The following is an 18,369-nucleotide window of genomic DNA, read 5'->3' as shown; positions in this document are numbered from 1 at the left end:
AGCATAAAAACACAAGAGTACACAGAACATTTAAGAGAGCTGTAGGACTATCACAACAGGGTAGCCCCGAGATATTCCTCCTGAGAATAGTAAGCACCCACCAAAAGAAGTTCTTTGATTTTTATTTTGTATGTATCTAAGGGCAGTTCTCGAATTATTAGGGGTAATTTATTAAAGAAGTGTATAGTCAGACATGATGGGCCATCTCTGCACCTCTCCAACCTACGAAACTTTGGGGCAAGGTTCCCTCTAAAGCGTGTGTTAATATTATGAATCTGTTCATGAGTCTGGAATTTATGCATATTGCATTTTACATATATAAGATTATCATATATATACTGGCAAGGTAATGTTAATATTTTCCAATCTATAAAAACTTGTCTGCAATCGGCTCTATATGGCAAGCCTGCGACAATGCGAATGGCCCTTCTCTGCAGTCTGAATACATCCTTCGCTCCTGCACTATGGCCCCATGCGAGAATAGCATAGGAGATATGTGAGTGACACAAAGAAAAATATGCCTGCTTTAGTATGGAAGCGGAAACACAGGATGAAAGTCCACGAAGCAAAAATGTATTTGATGATAGCTTTGCCACTAAAGAGGTGGTATGAGCATCCCATATAAGACCAGGGTCCAGCAAAACACCAAGAAATATAGCACAGGATGCATTGTCCAGTTCATCAGGAATATTTCTAGTTGAAAAAAGTAAGGACTGTGTTTTGGTTGTATTGAGAAACAGCCTATTACAATGGAACCATTGTTCTGCCTCCGACACTGAACCCCACGAACTCCCCACTGCTGTTACCAAATCCTTACTGCAGGATGAGATTGTTGTGTCATCTGCAAAGAGAGTGAAATGCGCAGTTTGACATGAAAGTGGTAAATCATTGATGTATATCAAGAATAATAAGGGACCCAACACAGAGCCCTGAGGAACTCCTATGCGCAAGCATCCTCTCTCCGATTCAACACCTGCAAATCTCACCCTCTGGCAGCGGTCCGTCAAATAATTTTTTATCAATTGTATACTGGAGATTGAGAAGTTATATTTACTCAATTTAGCAGTAAGGATTTCGTGGGACACACAATCGAAGGCTTTACTTAGGTCGCAAAAGTTGGAAGACACATAGTTACCTTGTTCAAAAGCATCTTGGATGTATGTTACAAGATTCAAAATACCCTGAACAGTCTTCAAACCCTTTCTGAAGCCAAATTGAGATTCAACGAAGAGCCCGTTAGACTCAAAGAAACTTGCTATTTTTCCAGCAAGACATTTTTCAAATATCTTCGAGAATATAGGTAACAGAGAGATAGGTCTGTAATTAGACATTTGATCTGTCTCTCCCTTTTTAAAAACCGGAATGACCACCGCAGTTTTCAAAACTTCAGGAAAAACCCCCTCAGCTATACATAAGTTTATGAGCTTGGTCAGAGGACATATTATTAGATCTTTTATCCCTTTGATTAAGCTGACAGTTAAATTAAATGGGTCCTTACTTTTTTTATTTTTGAGAGAGTTCACAATATCTCTTACCTCATTAAAAGATACTGGTTGGAATTCAAACATATGTTCAGCATAAGGTGGTGCATAGTTGAGTGGGTCATTGTGGGGTGCAGGAGTACGGCTATGCAGCTCAGAGGCAATGTTTAAAAAATAATGATTAAATTGATCAGGTGTTATATTAGAATTAGTTTCAGTTTTTGTGATGCCTCTATACTCATTAATGATATTCCACATTGTTTTAATCGGGTTATGAGAGTTTGAAATTAGTTGGTCATTGGTAGCTTTCTTTGCTGCTTTTATTGCCTTCCGATATTCATTTTTAATATTTTTTATGTATTCCTGTAGGTAATTTGGTGCATCAAGCTGTTTATTAAGTTCTATAAAAAATTGAACATTATCACACATTGTTCTCAAGCTATCATTAAACCAACTCACCACACCCGCCTGACCCTTTCTTTTAGAGTAAGACTTTTCCGGGAAACAGGTCAAGAATGCATTGGAAATGATGCGAACAAAATAGGAAAACTTATTATTCGCATTCATATTAGTGTCCTTAATAAAGTCCCATGAAATGTCCTCTATCATAGAGAAGAATCTCAGTGATGGGTCTAAAAAACACTTTTTGAGGATCAGAAGATTGCTCTCCTCCCATTAAGGTAAATTCCAGGTATATACCTCTATGGTCAGATATACCAGGATCAACAACTTGTAGCTGAAGGTCCTGTGGATCCAAATTGGAAAAACATTATCGAGACAGTTTTTCTGTCTGGTGGCTTCGAAATTATTTTGATGAAAACCGAAACTATGCATTAGGTTACATAATTCTGTACAGTGAGGAGAATCTGTATTAAAATGAATATTAAAATCCCCAAGAATCAAGATTTTCTTAGTAGAGTTAAGTGATTGTAAAGCTCCCTCCAGTACTTCAATAAAAATGTTAAAAGAGCCTGACGGAGGCCTATATACAGTTAATAAATATAACTTATATTTTTCAATATATGCACAACATAATTCAATTTGTCCCTGTATGGACAGATCTTTTACATTATGCCACTCTTTAAAGAGAATGTTTTTATTTATTAAAATGGCTGCTCCGCCTCCCTTACAGTTTGTTCGGCAGAAGGCTGAAGCTGGCAGAAAATTGGAGACTCTTAAGGACCTGTATTCCAGATCTGATAGCCAGTGTTCAGCCAGACAGAGTGCATCCGGTTCTCTCCCAGTCATGAAAGCCTCCAGCTCATTAATCTTATTTTTTATGGACAAAACATTAATAAATAAAACCTTAAAACTAAATTTTGAATAAAATGTCTTATTATAATTTATATTATTTTTGTCTTGCGCAGGACTTACACTTTCCAGTGGTGAGTCTCCATAAACCCCATTCAAAGCTATTTTGGTAGAGTGGGGCGCTGCAGATTTATAAAATGGTTTATTAGAGCACCATTTGGCCAAAGTTCATCATCCATGAAGGTGACCTTGTGATTTGAAGGGACGCCCACCTTAAAAGAACTACAGTGGTTGTCTTTTTTGGTTCGTAGTTTATAACATTGAATTCCATTGGTAATTTTTAATTGTTCTAAATACTCCCTGACATCCTTGGCTTCAGTCTTTGGATCGAGACCGGATATAAATATCCACTCCAATGGACATGAGATTGCGGCTTTTAGAGTGCAGTCATTACTTCTGCCCAGTTTAGGAGCGGGCCTAGTATCCTTACGTGAGGGATGCTTTTTTTTCTTGGATAGCACCTTCTTCCAGTCATATTTTTGATTTTGGTTATGTTTATTTTCATTTATTGTCTCTGTCACATCATAGTTTGTTTTGTCAAAAACTTCATCTGTCACTACTTCTTCTTCTACCCGCATGATTTCCGTGGCTATTCCCAGAGATACATGGGTGTTGGGTTGCAGACTTGTTCCTACCGTGTTGTCAGTCACGTCGCGGCTGTTGTCGCGATCTCTGGCTTTAGTAATACAAACTAAGTCTGCTTCATCTGTATTACCATCTACGTTGGTAGATTTCTGCACTGTTGGATTATCCATGGTCTGTATTGTTGACGGTGGAATCTGAGCGAGGAAAGGACTTTGACCTTGTTTACAAGTAGAATTGTTGTTGATTTTTTTTACCGGGATTTTCATACCTTGCTAGTTTTTCTCGGAGTAAAGAACAGTTTTCTTCCAATAGCCTATTTTCGCTTACAAGCTCTTGATTCAACATTTTTAGATAGGAGTTTTCCATGTCTTTTAAAGCTACCTGCTTATGGTCATCCTTATTCGTATTTTTTGGCAACATGGCGGCTTGATCTACGTCGAAATCACAGCAATAAATAAAGTCTCGTTTCGTCTATAATTTTCACCTTCTCGGCCCAATCGCGCACTGCACAGGACTTATGAAATGCATTACCACACTTAATGCATATTAAGCTATTAAAAGATTTTGTTTTACAGCAAGAAAATTGCACTTTTGTTACAGACTCGCTCTCACGCTTCTTTTTAGATGCCGCCATCTTTTAAAACGACCCAAGCATTTGTTTTACTTCATTTTTTATGATAACTGGAAATTCTGTATTGTTCACACCATTGTTCTCTAATTCGGTTTCGCTTTTTATATTAAATACTTCATTTGTTGTGTAATTGTCTTCCTGCTTCTCCATACCTACTTGCTACTGTACTGTAAAGAAATTTTGGATTTTACCAATTCAGTAACAAAAAATGGACACCAAATCCACAAGACTAAGTGCATTAAATCCACATTAAATAAATAACTAAAGTGATCGTTAGTCGTTAGTGTTCTTGCCTTCTTGCTATAGTTTTTAAGTTTTTATAGCCACTTGAATGGTTGTCAGTTCGTCAACGTTTGCATTACCTAACCATGGTTTTTGTGTATAAAATATTGAACTCGTTGGCTCCATCTTACTTTCAAAAATATGTTTCTTTTCAGAGAGATGTACATAATTATAATACAAGGGGTACAAATAATCTACATATTGTTGAGTTTAAAAATAGCTTTATGATGAATTCTTTAATTTGCAAAGGGTTTAGAGAATATAATGAACTACCTCTCGATTTAAGAACTTGTAGAAACATTAATACATTCAAGTACAGTTTAAAAAAATATATTATAGAGAATAGGATGTGTTGAATGTATTTGTGTTGCCTTGTATGTATACTTATTGTGCTTACATTAATCGAATTGGTATTTTATTCAAATGTTTGTGGCTTTCGATATTGACATTTTAATTAGTTTCAGTTTTTTACTTTTTAAATTTTAAATTATCAAATGTTTGTGGCTTTAGGTATTGACATTTTAAATTAGTTTTAGTTTTTTACTTTTTAAATTATGTTATGGACTATATTAATACTTGTATTGTTTTGACTATATGTACTTTAGCATGTTTATATTAGGTTATCCTATTTCAAATAAAGTATTATTATTATTATTATTATTATTTAAAGTACTATTTTTTTTACATATTTCTACCTCCAATTAATCCAAAAACGTAAAACAATACAGTATTACTACAAAAAACTAATTCCAATCATACTGGGTTAAGCAGACATAAAAGAATGATACCAAAAATAGAGAAAAATAAAATTTTATTTGTTGGAACATTAGTTTGCAACAAGTTTTATTAGAAAATTGTATTTGCACTAGTTTAGAACTCAAAAAAGGATACCTTAAGGGGATAACTTTTTCTTTTATGTTCCTGTTTTATTCCTGTCAAAATTCTAGTGTCTGCTTTGTTAAAATCTATGTGTAAAATGTTCATGTTAGTTCCATTCATAAGGTTAAAATGTAATATAATTGGGCAATCTACTATAATTGCTTTATCTATATATAGGTACATATTATTCCATCCTTATGGAATTATTCAGTATATCATATAGATTAAGGTTTATGTTTTTCAAATACCAGTCTTTCAAATCTAAATAAACAAGGCATTTACACAACAAAAGCTGATAATGATGTTTTATATTATAAAATAGAATATGAAAATAAAAAATTTTAAACAATGAAATTCTAAGACAGTCTAATTCCTTTTTGAAGCTGGACCACTGAATCTCCAACTTTTTAAAGTAGTATTGATACTAAGTGTTATACATATGAATAATTAAATAGGAGTTGTGGGAAAATATAACATAAACAATTGTATTTGGAAAACACCATGTCAAATTATGCTGCAATTATATTTTGAATTAAGGAGTGGGCATTTTTAGTAACATTTTACCTTTCTCGCAAAACTTGTACTTTTAGCTATAAATATGTCATCGGGATATCGAAATACATTCTAATCTTTATGGGATCTCTACACAAATCTTTATGGGTATGTCTCACATATGATAAATACACTATAAATAAGGTAAAATGTTGTTAACTACGATTTATCAAAAACCATACCTTGATATCACAAATTCACTTGTAGAAGAAGAGCTAAATTAACTGAACTATAAGTTTTGTTCATATCGCATGGGAAAAGTAAAATAAAAGGTGAATTTCCAAAAAAATTTTGCGACTTTGACAACCACTGTTAACCATTTCCTTAACTGACAACTGATTGATTAATATTAAATTAAGACAGTTGCTGTCAAAGACGAATATTGAAAAAGCCTGCAGTAGTGTGATTGATGTGTGAGATAGATGTAAAGCCAGCTTTACATTTGGCTGGTGTTATGCAATAATGTACTAACCCACAAAAAGTTGTTTCGGAGATAAATTGATTTAAAACTTAAACTCAAATAAGAAATAGACTCTTGATATTTATAATTTTATTTATTTTTTAAATTATAAGATCGACAACGAAAAAATGCTACATTCTAGATTACACATATAAAGTGTCAAATTTGACAGAAATCAGTGTCAAAAGCGGGTTAGGGCATTTTTGAAAAACTACAATTATACCTTAATAAAAACAAGCAAAACTGATCTAAACACTAAACTTTGTTAATAATCATTTAATTTAAATAGGTTTTTTGATCTAGTCCTCAAGAAAACTTTCGTCAATGTCAAAATCTAACTCGCTTCCGAGCCCTTCTATATCCTGTTCAAAGTTAGAACTTGGGGTTAATCTTAAAAAGTTGTAAAATGCTTTGGCATCTTGAGGAATTACTTTTAAAATATCTTTTAAATCTTTTATTTTTTCTTTAGATAAAGGTTTACCTCTTGGCCACAACAATGGTAGGTGCAATTCCCGTATATTAAATTTGCGGTCTTTTCCATGTTTTTCAATATTAACTTCAATATACTCTTCAGCTTTAATATTATATTTCATGAACAAGGTCTTTGGTTGATCTTTTCTTAGTAGAATTTCATGTGTTTTTAACCAACTAATATTTTGTTTATTGATATCAACCTTTCTGTTTGTAAATGCGTTTATTAAGTTTACCGCTGATACCATATCATCTTTCGTTATTCTATTAACAATAAATTTATTTGTTTCTACAGCCTTTCATAAAGTTGATATAGTCTTGATCTGTGTATATTCTTTCGTTGGTTTTTAATGTACATTCAACGTCTCCGAAATGGGAATCATTGGGTAAAAAGGAATGACCCGACAATAAAAATTTTAATTGAATAACTTCCAATGAGGGATGATTTTGCAAAACGTGCATTAACATTAGTACCAATTTTATACTTCTGTTCTGGCCGCCGCACGAATCTGACCACAAATTTAATGTAGTAACTGGAGGCTTAGCATTTTCAATTATATACTTACCGAGACAAGACCCGACCTCCTGGGTTCCTCGGCCAGCTTCATGCTCTAACCATACATTAAACATCCCTTTTCCTGTGCTTCCTGTAGCAATTCCCAAATTATAGAAGTTCAATTGCCTCTTGTAGTAAACGATACCAGTGGGTAGTGTGGGAAGAGGATGGGTTTTTTGCAAGTCAAATAATTCATAATAATTCATTTTCAATAATGATCTCTATCCTTACTGATGGGTTAGAACACTTTTGCTTATTTATACATTCGCCACATATAGCATTTGTGGGTTACTATGTTTTACCCTAGATATCTATGAGAGCGCCAATTAGCTTAAAACATTTTTGCTTACTGCAGTACACCTCATATGGAACCTGTTTCACTCAAAATCTCAATTTTGTACGAGGTGTGGGTTAGGACATTATTGCATAACACCGTCCATTTACGAGTACTCGGACACTCGGAACTCGAAGTGCATCATCAACGACTTCTCGGGTTCTCGGAACTTTTTGCTATACCCTGTTTTTAAACTAGGAGGAGTAGTTCAAATTTACCGCTCCGTAATGCTTGTTTGTAATTGGTCCAACCTCAGGCAAGTTTACTCCACTGTTATGAAATTTTGACACTATTGGACAAAAAAAGACATAGACATAATAAGGATAGACAAGGCATACTGAGCAAAATAGTGTAACGTGCGGGCAGTCGATCGGTGGTCTCTCTATCTCTTTTTACAAAGCAATCCCGCGCATATGACAGACAAAGATGGCTAGACCACTCAAAGTGAATGTTGTCCATTGATAGGTTTGTTCCAACATGAACTTTTGGACGGCCCAGAAACCGTCACGAAACTACTTGTACCGTTTGTTGTGCGCATGTTCGTAATTGTATCGCCCAGTTATCGTCCCATGACGGTAATCCTATATTTGTCATTTTTGTTGGTGACAGCTTGTGTGCTTTTAGTCGATCAAAGGCTCAAAAAATTTAAAGAATTAAATCCTAGTGCTCAAGTCAGTCCAACCAGCACATTTGCATTTGCCCGATTACTGAAATGATCATCACGAAACCGTCACCGAAAGATCACAATTCTTGTTGGAACAGTGGGAAGGACGATCCGATGACGATCATATTTTTGTTGGAACGGATTTTCTTTACTGCGCAGGAGCGTTACCGTTGCGTGACGGTTCTCGGTCGTGTTGGAACAAACCTGATATAGGGCTTTTCATTCAGTCATTTGTTTCGAGCTTCTGTCATGCGTCACATAATATTAAAATATCTACGTCATACGTTATTGGTATATATCAGTGATGTGGGAGGGAGGGGATGCGGCATACGGTGAAGTAGATGGGCTTGGCTTCACTCGCAAAAACGCTCCATCCAATATGGCGGAACAACTCTTTGGTAGTATATTCTGCTCTATATAAAATATATAATTATAAAATTATATTATATTATGTAAAATATACACACACCGGCAAAATTAGCCGAACACCTTAAAAATGGGACATGTTTGATGTCGCGAGTTTCCTAAACCTGTTGTCCGATTTGAGTGATTCTTTTAGTATGTTATAGCCTTATTTGTTAAGAATATCGGTGTAATAATATTGTTGGTAGACAGGTAAATGTCATTTTATACTGGGTGTTACAATCATACTGTGTTTAATTCTTAAAATTCGGAACACCCTGTGGAATATTCTAGCATATATAAAATATTAAAATTAAAACTATAAAATTGTAGACTTGGCTTTCTTAACATTTTCTTTTTTGATTCATTTGCTTATGTTGGAAAATAAAAAAGTTATGTGCTTTAACAACTAGCCATGTTTTTATCAATAAATCCTCATAGTAGGGTAGGAAAGTATGCTAAATTTGCAGTTACGCGAGCGTTATGGTATGCTATAACCCCTTTACCCTTTACCCCCACCCCTCTCCGTGGGGTGTCACGAGCCCCCACAGAGGTGGGGTGGGGCATTTAATTTCAAATATTAAATAGGAGCCCCCAATACTTATTGCAGATTTGGATTCTTTACGTAAAAATAAGCAACTTTTATTCGACACATTTTTTCGAATTATGGATAGATAGCGCTATAATCGGAGAAAAATGATTGTTTCAAATGGAAAATTAAATTAAAAAAATGAAAAGTCCCCCACTTTATGGAAAACTTAACTTAACCTTTTTCTGATTTTAGCACATACTCTTCACAATCCAATAGGTTCCCATAACGCTCGAGTAACTGCAAATTTAGTATACTTTCCTCCCCTACTATGAGGATTTATTGATGAAAAACATGGATAGTTGTTAACGCACATAACTTTTTTATTATCTCAAATAATTAAATGAAGCATAAAGGAAAATGTTAAGAAAGCCTATGTCTACAATCGAGTATTAATTTTAATATTTTACATATGCTAGAATATTCCACAGGGTGTTCCAAACTTTAAGAAAAAACACAGTATGATTAGTACACCCGGTATAAAATGATATTTACCTGTCTAGCAACAATATTATTACAACTATATTCTTAAATAATAAGGCTATAACATACTAAAATGATCACTCAAATCGCGCCAGTGTTTTAGTAAATTCAAGATATCAAACATGTCCCATTTTTAAGGTGTTCGGCTAATTTTGCCGGTGTGTGTATAAATAATTAATAATTTTAACAAATATTCCATATAACGTATAAAAACTTGCCCGTCGCCATATTGGATGTAGCACAAAAGTGTCAAATCGAGTGGTCCCATTTAGTAAATACAAAATCATCCCTTATGTCGTATCCCCTCTCTCCCATATCACTGGTATATATATAATGATACAAACCTTAGAGCATGGAAAATTTTTTCTCTCTAAAAATTTTCCATGCTCTAAGATACAAACCAAAGACGTATGAGGTAGATGTATTAATATTATGTGACACATGACAGAAGCTCGAAACAAATGACAATCGATGAAAAGCCCTATTGGCGATACACCCATAAATATAATTACTGTTGAGTTTTTAACCAATAGGAGTAAACTAAAAAGACAGATTCACACCCAAGAAGGTTACTAGAAAAGTCACCAAATTCATCTTCTTTTTTCGTTGATCATATCAGCTTTCGATGATAATCCATACATATTATATATTATACTAACACATCGCTAAGGAGTTCTAAAAACAACCGTTTTTATATAAAAGTAGACTAAAAATCTAAAAATTAAAGGAATAATGCAGAAAACACAAAAAATCAGCCGATATACTTAATTAACCTATAAAATGGCAGAAGTGCCAACATTTCATAAATGTCATTAGTGTCAAAATTTAATAACAGTGGAGTAAACTTGCCTGCAGTTGGACCAATTAGAAACAAGCATTACGGCGCGGTAAATTTGAATCACTCCTCTTGGTTAAAAAACATTATTAAAATATCATCATTATTGGATTAATGTATATTAATATTATAATGTAATCACAAAAATATAAAGGTTTGTTATGTTATATAGGGTATTTACAAAGTTATAACCAATGTTCTATGACAATCGTAATAAGTTCAGCTCCCTGTATAAATAAAAATAAGCATAACAGCAATGGTTTATTGGTGCCATATTTTTTTGTTGATTGTCAAAATTTATAAAAATGGTTCATATTGCTAATTTTCTTTATATGGAATACAGGGTGAGTCAAAACGCAAGTACATTATTTTCACAGTAATTTTAAATAAAACACCCTTATTAATAACTTGCTATGAAAAATGAAAATATCTCGAAAACTGACAAATTTAGGCATAGGGAATATTATACAAAAATTAAAGTATGATAATGATATTTTTCGATAGTAATATACAATACAGGGTGTTCCATTTAAAATTTCTGAGAAAATAATGTACTTGCGTTTTGACTCACCCTGTATTCGATATAAGGAAAATTAGCAATATCAACAATTCTTAAAAATTTTCACAATCAACAAAAAATTATGGCGCCAATAAACCATCGCTGTTGTGCTTTTTTTATTTATACAGGGAGCTGAATTTGTTACGATTTTCATAAAAAATTGGTTATAACTTTGTAAAAGCCTTATATAACATCATCATCATCAATGGTGCTACAGCCCTATGAAAGAGTCTCGACCTTCCCAAGTCTATTACGCCAGTCAGTCCTATCCATTGCCAACCGTTGCCAGTATGCTGCGCCTATTTTTCTTCCATTCTCATCTACACCATCCTTCCATCTAAGTTTTGGCCTACCCCTATTTCTACTTCCCACAGGTTGTGACATAAGGATTCTTCTAGGAGGGTTGTTATGCTGTGAACTTGCTAGATGTCCTGCCCATCTTAGTCTTCCTATTCTTATAAGAGATACTACGTCTTTACCACCAAATATATGTTTATATCTGTGGTATACCTCGTAGTTGTACCTCCTCTTCCAAATACCATTTTCACAGATGCCACCGAATATTACTCTCAGGACCCTTCGTTCAAATATAAGCAGAAGGTTTTCATCTGCCTTGAAGATGGTTCATGTCTCCGATCCATATGTCAACACTGGTTGTATAAGGGTTTTGTATATGGTTATTTTTGTTTTTTGACTTAAGTTTCTGCTTCTCATATGTTTACTCAGTCCAAAATAGAAGGATTATCCTTCGCTTGATTTCTTCTATATAACATAACAAACCTTTATATTTTTGTGATGGGGAAGTTAGAGGATTTCGAATATAAAATAAAATATAAGGTGTTCCATTTAAAAAAACATAAGTTTGGTCTGCCACTATGTTATCGAACACCCTGTAACAATCTAACTAATTTCGTAATGTGAAGCTAAAAGTTGTCCACAATTTTTCATATTAACTTTTATTGCTATCTATTACTATAGCGGATCTACTGAGCTTTATCACACTCATAAATTACCCTGTATATTGAATTTAAATTATTTTAGGACGAAAAATTTTTTTGTCATTACTTTTTAAACCACAGAAATGTCTGGCGATTACAGTTCATATTTCTAATAATGTTTAAAAAGTAATGACAAAAAAATTTTTCGTCTTACAATAATTTTAAATTCGATATGTTTACCTGTACAAGTGTGCTGCGCAGTAATGAACGCAACCTGTATCAGTAGCCAGATGGCCGGTACGGTGTTCGAGGAAGCATAAGGAACAATATATGAAAGAATCAGCCGGCTTAAAATAATTTTTTTTCCGACGTTGCTAGCTCTTGGTCTATTTGTCTTTAGAATTTGAACTCATTTTTAAGGCGATATTTGCCAAATACTTTTCCAGATTCAATGTAACAAACATACACATGTACATTCAGTTCCATGAATCTTTGAGCTATCACATGTCTCTCTGGTTCCTAGTCAATTTCTGAACCCAAACCGACTAACAGTAATTACTTGTTGCTTCTTAAAGTTTTGTTAAATTATGGCGGAGGGCAAACTTCGCCTCCGCCATAATTAAAAAAAAAATCTAGGCCCGTCTAGTTGACCGATTTCAATTTTTCAAAGTGCGTTTGAAAGATTGGACAGCTTGAGTATTAGTGCACCCTATGTAGCCCACAGCTGAATCTTATGTTTGTGCGTCGTAGTGTTGCCATACTGTTTTCTGTATTCCTTTCATAATTTCAATCAATGTTAAATGTACCTACAAGAATAATAGAATAATTTAATAACAATAACACATACCGGGTGGTGAATTGGAAAACGGGCCATAGGAAACTCAATGTAAAATTCTAAACTGCTGAATTCCTGCTTCCCTAATTATTTTACATCAAAAGACATTAGAAACTATTTGTAGAGGATTGAAATGTGTATTGAAAACAACTGTTAAAACTGTTCTACGAATTAAATATATTCTAAAATGTTGTAAAAATGTAATACATTTTTCAGTTTTTCAGCCCAAAATTAGGCCACACATAGTGCAATGTGGCACAATGAAGTTTACTTTCACATTTTTGAACTGTCAATATTTTTATTTTATCATTAATTTATTGTTTAAAAACAATACAGTAGATAAGATACCCTCAGTTGCGGAAAAAGTATTAATAATAAAGATTTTTTATTCTGTCAATAGTGTGAGCATTGTCAATGAAATAGTAACGTGTGGCCCAACTTTTACACACTTATAGTATTTTTACTACAATAAACATGGCAATAATGAAAAGTCACATTCTAATGTTTTGACAGTTCTCTTACGTCAAAAATTTTGACCTAGGTAATATCGCTTTTGTAGTAAAAATACTATACTTACTGTGACAAATGTATTATATTTTTCAAAATTTTGGAATGCGTTTAAATCGTAGAACAATTTTAACTTTTGATTTTAATACAGATTTCAATTCTCTACAAATATTCTCTCATGACTTTTGATGTAAAATAATTAGGGAAGCAGGAATTCAACAGTTTAGAATTGTACATTGGGTTTCCTATGGCCCGTTTTACGATTCACCACCCGGTATAACCTGCAATGGTGTTCCCCCTGAGATAGTCGTCACCCGGAAATCCGAACGGAGGCTCATTTTACTTCCGGCACATTTTACCTCAGGAGATGCCATCATTTCAGTATAAGTTTTTTTATTTCATTGGAGAAGATTTTTTCATTATTAGGGCCTGAAAAGATCTTGTTTGGATATTTGATGCCTGAATGCCTTTTCTATCAGCACCATACCATGCACGTTTAGCCAATACACCACCAATGCAACCAAAGTGCAGTATTACTCCACACCCTCCTGCATTTTTCTATATAGGCCAGGATCCCTACTGTAAGTGTAAGCACTGCCCTACAAGCCAATGTATTGTTGCCCGTATCCCGCCACTAGGAGGCACGTACTTTATTCGGGATACACATTACAAATAAACACTATATAAAACATTTTGTTTTGCAGAAAAAGTTGTGCTATGGTGCCAGTATAATCTAAGAAAAAATTGGTTGATAAATATTAAGTAGTTTATGAGATATTTAATTTGTTTATAAAAAATTAGCATTTTTTCAATTGCAAAAACGCGGTTGTTGCCAATAGAATCTACAAGTTTTTAAGGTCTCATTTTTTTGCTTTTATGTATATTTTCGATAAATGTATTGATAAATCAAAATTTCAATTAAACACTCCTCCAAAATGGCGCTTGAAAATTGGTGTAATTTGTTTAAGAATTGTTTTTTTAATAACATCGCCGGGATTAAACCTTTTGAAATTATTTTTCGATACTCGTATTCCTGGTAGTTTTTGATACACTTACAAAAGAAAAAATAATTCTAGATACATTTTTTGCCGATATAGCTTTTCCAAGTTTAAAAATTTATAATTTGTTTATTTATCAATATTAACATTTTAAAGTGCGTGAGTATATCTATCAAACCTACTACTCAACAATGTCATTTATACATAGAGTAAAATTTTAGAATATTCTAAAAAATAATGATTTTCGTAGCGACCTTTGTTAATGAAAATTTTTTGCATGAAGAGTGGTGCAGTAATACTTTGCAAAATCTTCGTTAATAATAGACCAATTTCAACGTTTTTTTTTAGTTTAGGGTGGCATATAAAAATAATACCATCTAAATGACACTTTTAACAATAAATATTCGTTTATTTGTTATAAACAATTTTTTTTTCAATTTTTTTTTATCTAGATGTGATAAGTAAAAATTGACACAAAAGATTTTTTATAAAAAAGTTAAAAAAATAATACTGAATTAGCATTAAAAATTGGTTAAATACTTTTTTCTCTGTACAATATTAAAATATATATGTATTTATTCCGCCAATTTTCAGATAAAAAGTTTTTATTTAAAGTGCTACGAAAATCAATATTTTTCAAAATATTCTACAATTTTTATTATGTGTATAAATGGCATTGTTAAGCCGTAGGGTAAATAGATGTACTCACGCACTTTTAAATGATAATATTGATAAATAAACAAATTATGAATTTTTAAACTTGGAAAAGCTATCTCAGCAAAGAATGGGTCTATTCCTTTTCTCATAAGCAACTTTCAGTGCATCACAGTTTTTCGATTTCTTTCTAACGCATTAAATTGTATGTGACAGAAAAAAGGCACGTCCGTGATTACAGACATTTATAACATTTATTCTAGTTGTCAATAGATGGCGCTATAATCGAAAAAAAAATTATTTACGAATTATATAATATATCTACGAATATATTCTCCACAATTTATAAGACTATACAAATCAAAGAAAATACCATATTAATAATGCAATAAACATAATTCATTTGTTTTTTAATTTTTAATAATTCATTCGTAAACCACCCCACGAACATACCTCCTATCGTCCTATTATTCTCTTACCGGTACTAGATAAACTATTTGAGAAGCTATTAGCGACAAGACTTATGAAAATAATAACTGATAATAATCTTTTTCCGGATCACCAGTTTGGTTTCAGAGAGAAGCATTCAACAATAGAACAAGTTCATAGAGTCGTTGATATAGTAAATAAAATATTTGAAGAAAAAAACACTGTTCTGCACTTTTTCTAGACGTCAGTCAGGCTTTTGATAAAGTCTGGCAGGAAGGGCTGCTCTTCAAAATAAAAATGAACGTTCCTGAGTCAATGTTTACTATACTGAAAACATATTTAGAAGAAAGATACTACCGTGTCAAGCATGAAGCAGATACATCAAAAATCTACCCTATACGATCTGGAGTCCCTCAAGGTAGTGTTCTGGGTCCTATATTATATTTGATATTTACACACGACATATCAACAAATGAAAATGTAACGACTACAACATTTGCAGACGACACAGCTATGTTAGTCACAGATGAACATCCCGCAACAGCTACCGAATCTGTTCAAAAGCATATTAGGGACATTAAAAAGTGGACAAAGGAATGGCGCATAAAGATCAATGAATAAAAATCACAACATATCATATTTACAAAATGTCGCAAAATATCGCCTAATATAGAAATAAATAACAAAGCAATTCCACAAGCAGAAAGCATTAAATACCTTGGAATGCACCTGGACAAAGCTTTGACATGGAGAACCCATATATGGAAAAAGCGCCAACAGTTAAACTTAAAATTTCGTAAGCATTATTGAATACTGGGCAGAACATCGAAGTTGTCTAGACGTAACAAACTGTTGGTATACAATAAAATACTCAAACCGGTCTGGACTTATGGGATCCAGCTATGGGGTACAGCAGCAAAATCCAACATATCCATAATGGAGAGATTACAATCTAAAGTGTTACGCTCTATACACAGACGCCTCATGGTTCGTGTCAAACAAAGACATTTATTGTGACCTTGAAGTACCTACGATCAGTGAAGTGATAGTTCAGTGCAGTGTTCGGTACATAAAACGCCTAGAAAGCCATCCAAATGCCCTGGCAATAAACTTGCTTGGTAATAGTCAACAAACTCACAGACTAAAACGTAAAAATCCACTGTACCTTATTTATAACTAAGTTTTATAACTCACCGTAATTGTGTTTATATTTTAGATATATGTATTGTTTGTAAATACGAAATCTATGTTTGTATGTAGCATATTATCGGAATGTCATGTTTGTTCCATACTAGAGGTTCAGTCATTGGACTGACCTCTCTAAAGTCAATTTTTTTTACTTCAAACACCAAAGACGCTTATTGTTAGAATTTTTATAACTAACAAATCGCTGAATAAACGTTTAAAAAAAATTATCACGGACTTACCTTTTTCTATCATTTGTGACGCACTGAAAAATGCCCATGAAAAGAACCATAGAATTTTTGAAGTGAAAACTTCTTTAGGGACGTTGTGCGATTTTTGGATAGGGGAAAAAGCATTGAAGAAATAAATATTTGAAGTGAAACTTATTTAGGGACGTTGTGCACTTTTTCGATGTAAAAAAGTATTAAATTAGAGACCATCATCGCTTCGACGAAATAAATATTTGAAGTGAAAACTTCTTGAGGGACGTTGTGCACTTTTTGGATAGGGAAAAAGTAGTAAATTAGCGACCGTTATCGCTTCGACGAAATAAATTTTTGAATTGAAAATTTCTTTAAGGACGTTGTGCACTTCTTGGATGGGGAAAAATATTGAATTTGCGACCGTCATCACTTCGCTGAAATTAATTTTTGTACATATATAAATTATGTGTACGTATACATAAATAGCATAGGGCATACGCATCGCGTATATCGTATATGATACATATAGGTATAGCACTTCTTTTAGGATGAGGTAAAAGAATTGAGCTCGTAAATTATATACTATAAGAAGTTTTCACTTCTGTCGGCACTCCCACGAGTGCCTTAAATTTTTTTTCTTTTGTGAATGTGTTAAAAACTACCAGAAACACGAATATCGAAAAACAATTTCAAAATTTTTAATCCCTGCGATGTTATTAAAAAAACAAATTACACCAATTTTCAAACGCCATTTTGGAGTAGTGTTTAATTGAAATTTTGATTTATCAATACATTTATCGACAACATACAGGAAAGCAAAAAAAATGAGACCTTAAAAACTTGTATATTTTATCGGCAACAACCGCGTTTTTGCAATTGAAAAAATGGTAATTTTTTATAAACAAATTAAATATCTCATAAACTACTCAATATTTATCAACTAATTTTTTTCAGTCTATACTGGTATCATATTGCAACTTTTTCTGCGAAACAAAATATTTTATAGTGCGTATTTATAATGCAAATAATATTTTTTTGGAAATTTGTTTTTCAATTTTGATTTAGAATTATTTAAATAAACTAGGGGTCAAATTTAATTTAATACATTTTATATAAAAGATTGTTTCTTCAGCTTTGCAGAAAAAACATTGTAAAAATCTTAATAATAACTTGAACTACCGTGGTAGTTAAAAAAGTAAATTTTGAGCAAAAATTACCAATTTTTAATTATTTAAACAATGATCCCCTCACATGAATCATATACTTTCTTGAACATATCTTTTGTTTTTACCTTAACTTTGATAAAAAATTTATTCCAACCTGTAAGAATTACATTTTGATTTACATGTATTGTAATTTTATTTGATCGGTCTAATTATAAGTACAGTGAGGCCGATTGAGTTGGAATAAATTCATTTTCTCTAGAATGGGCGTGATAAATCCCGAAAAAGGTCGATTTTTATTTTTAAATAAATTATAATTTTTTGGCATATAATATATCATACTAGTGACGTCATCCATCTGGGCGTGATAACGTAATCTATGA

The 18,369-nt window shown here is 32.8% G+C and overlaps 1 protein-coding gene across 1 annotated transcript in view; it reads right to left on the bottom strand.

The window, feature by feature from the left end:
• The window catches only part of LOC114324969 (myeloid differentiation primary response protein MyD88), a 50,160-nt gene extending 44,098 nt beyond the window's left edge, over positions 1–6,062 (bottom strand). The window contains exon 1 of the mRNA XM_028272901.2: positions 5,904–6,062. The gene's annotated coding sequence lies outside the window, so the exon portion shown is untranslated. The remainder of the gene's footprint in view (positions 1–5,903) is intronic.
• Between the last annotated feature and the right edge of the window lie 12,307 nt (positions 6,063–18,369).

The sequence above is a fragment of the Diabrotica virgifera genome, chromosome 1 (genome assembly GCF_917563875.1).
Source record: "Diabrotica virgifera virgifera chromosome 1, PGI_DIABVI_V3a".
Lineage (NCBI taxonomy): Eukaryota > Metazoa > Arthropoda > Insecta > Coleoptera > Chrysomelidae > Diabrotica > Diabrotica virgifera.
The sequence above is the reverse complement of the archived record's forward strand: the minus strand, read 5'-3'. Positions and strand labels throughout refer to the sequence as shown.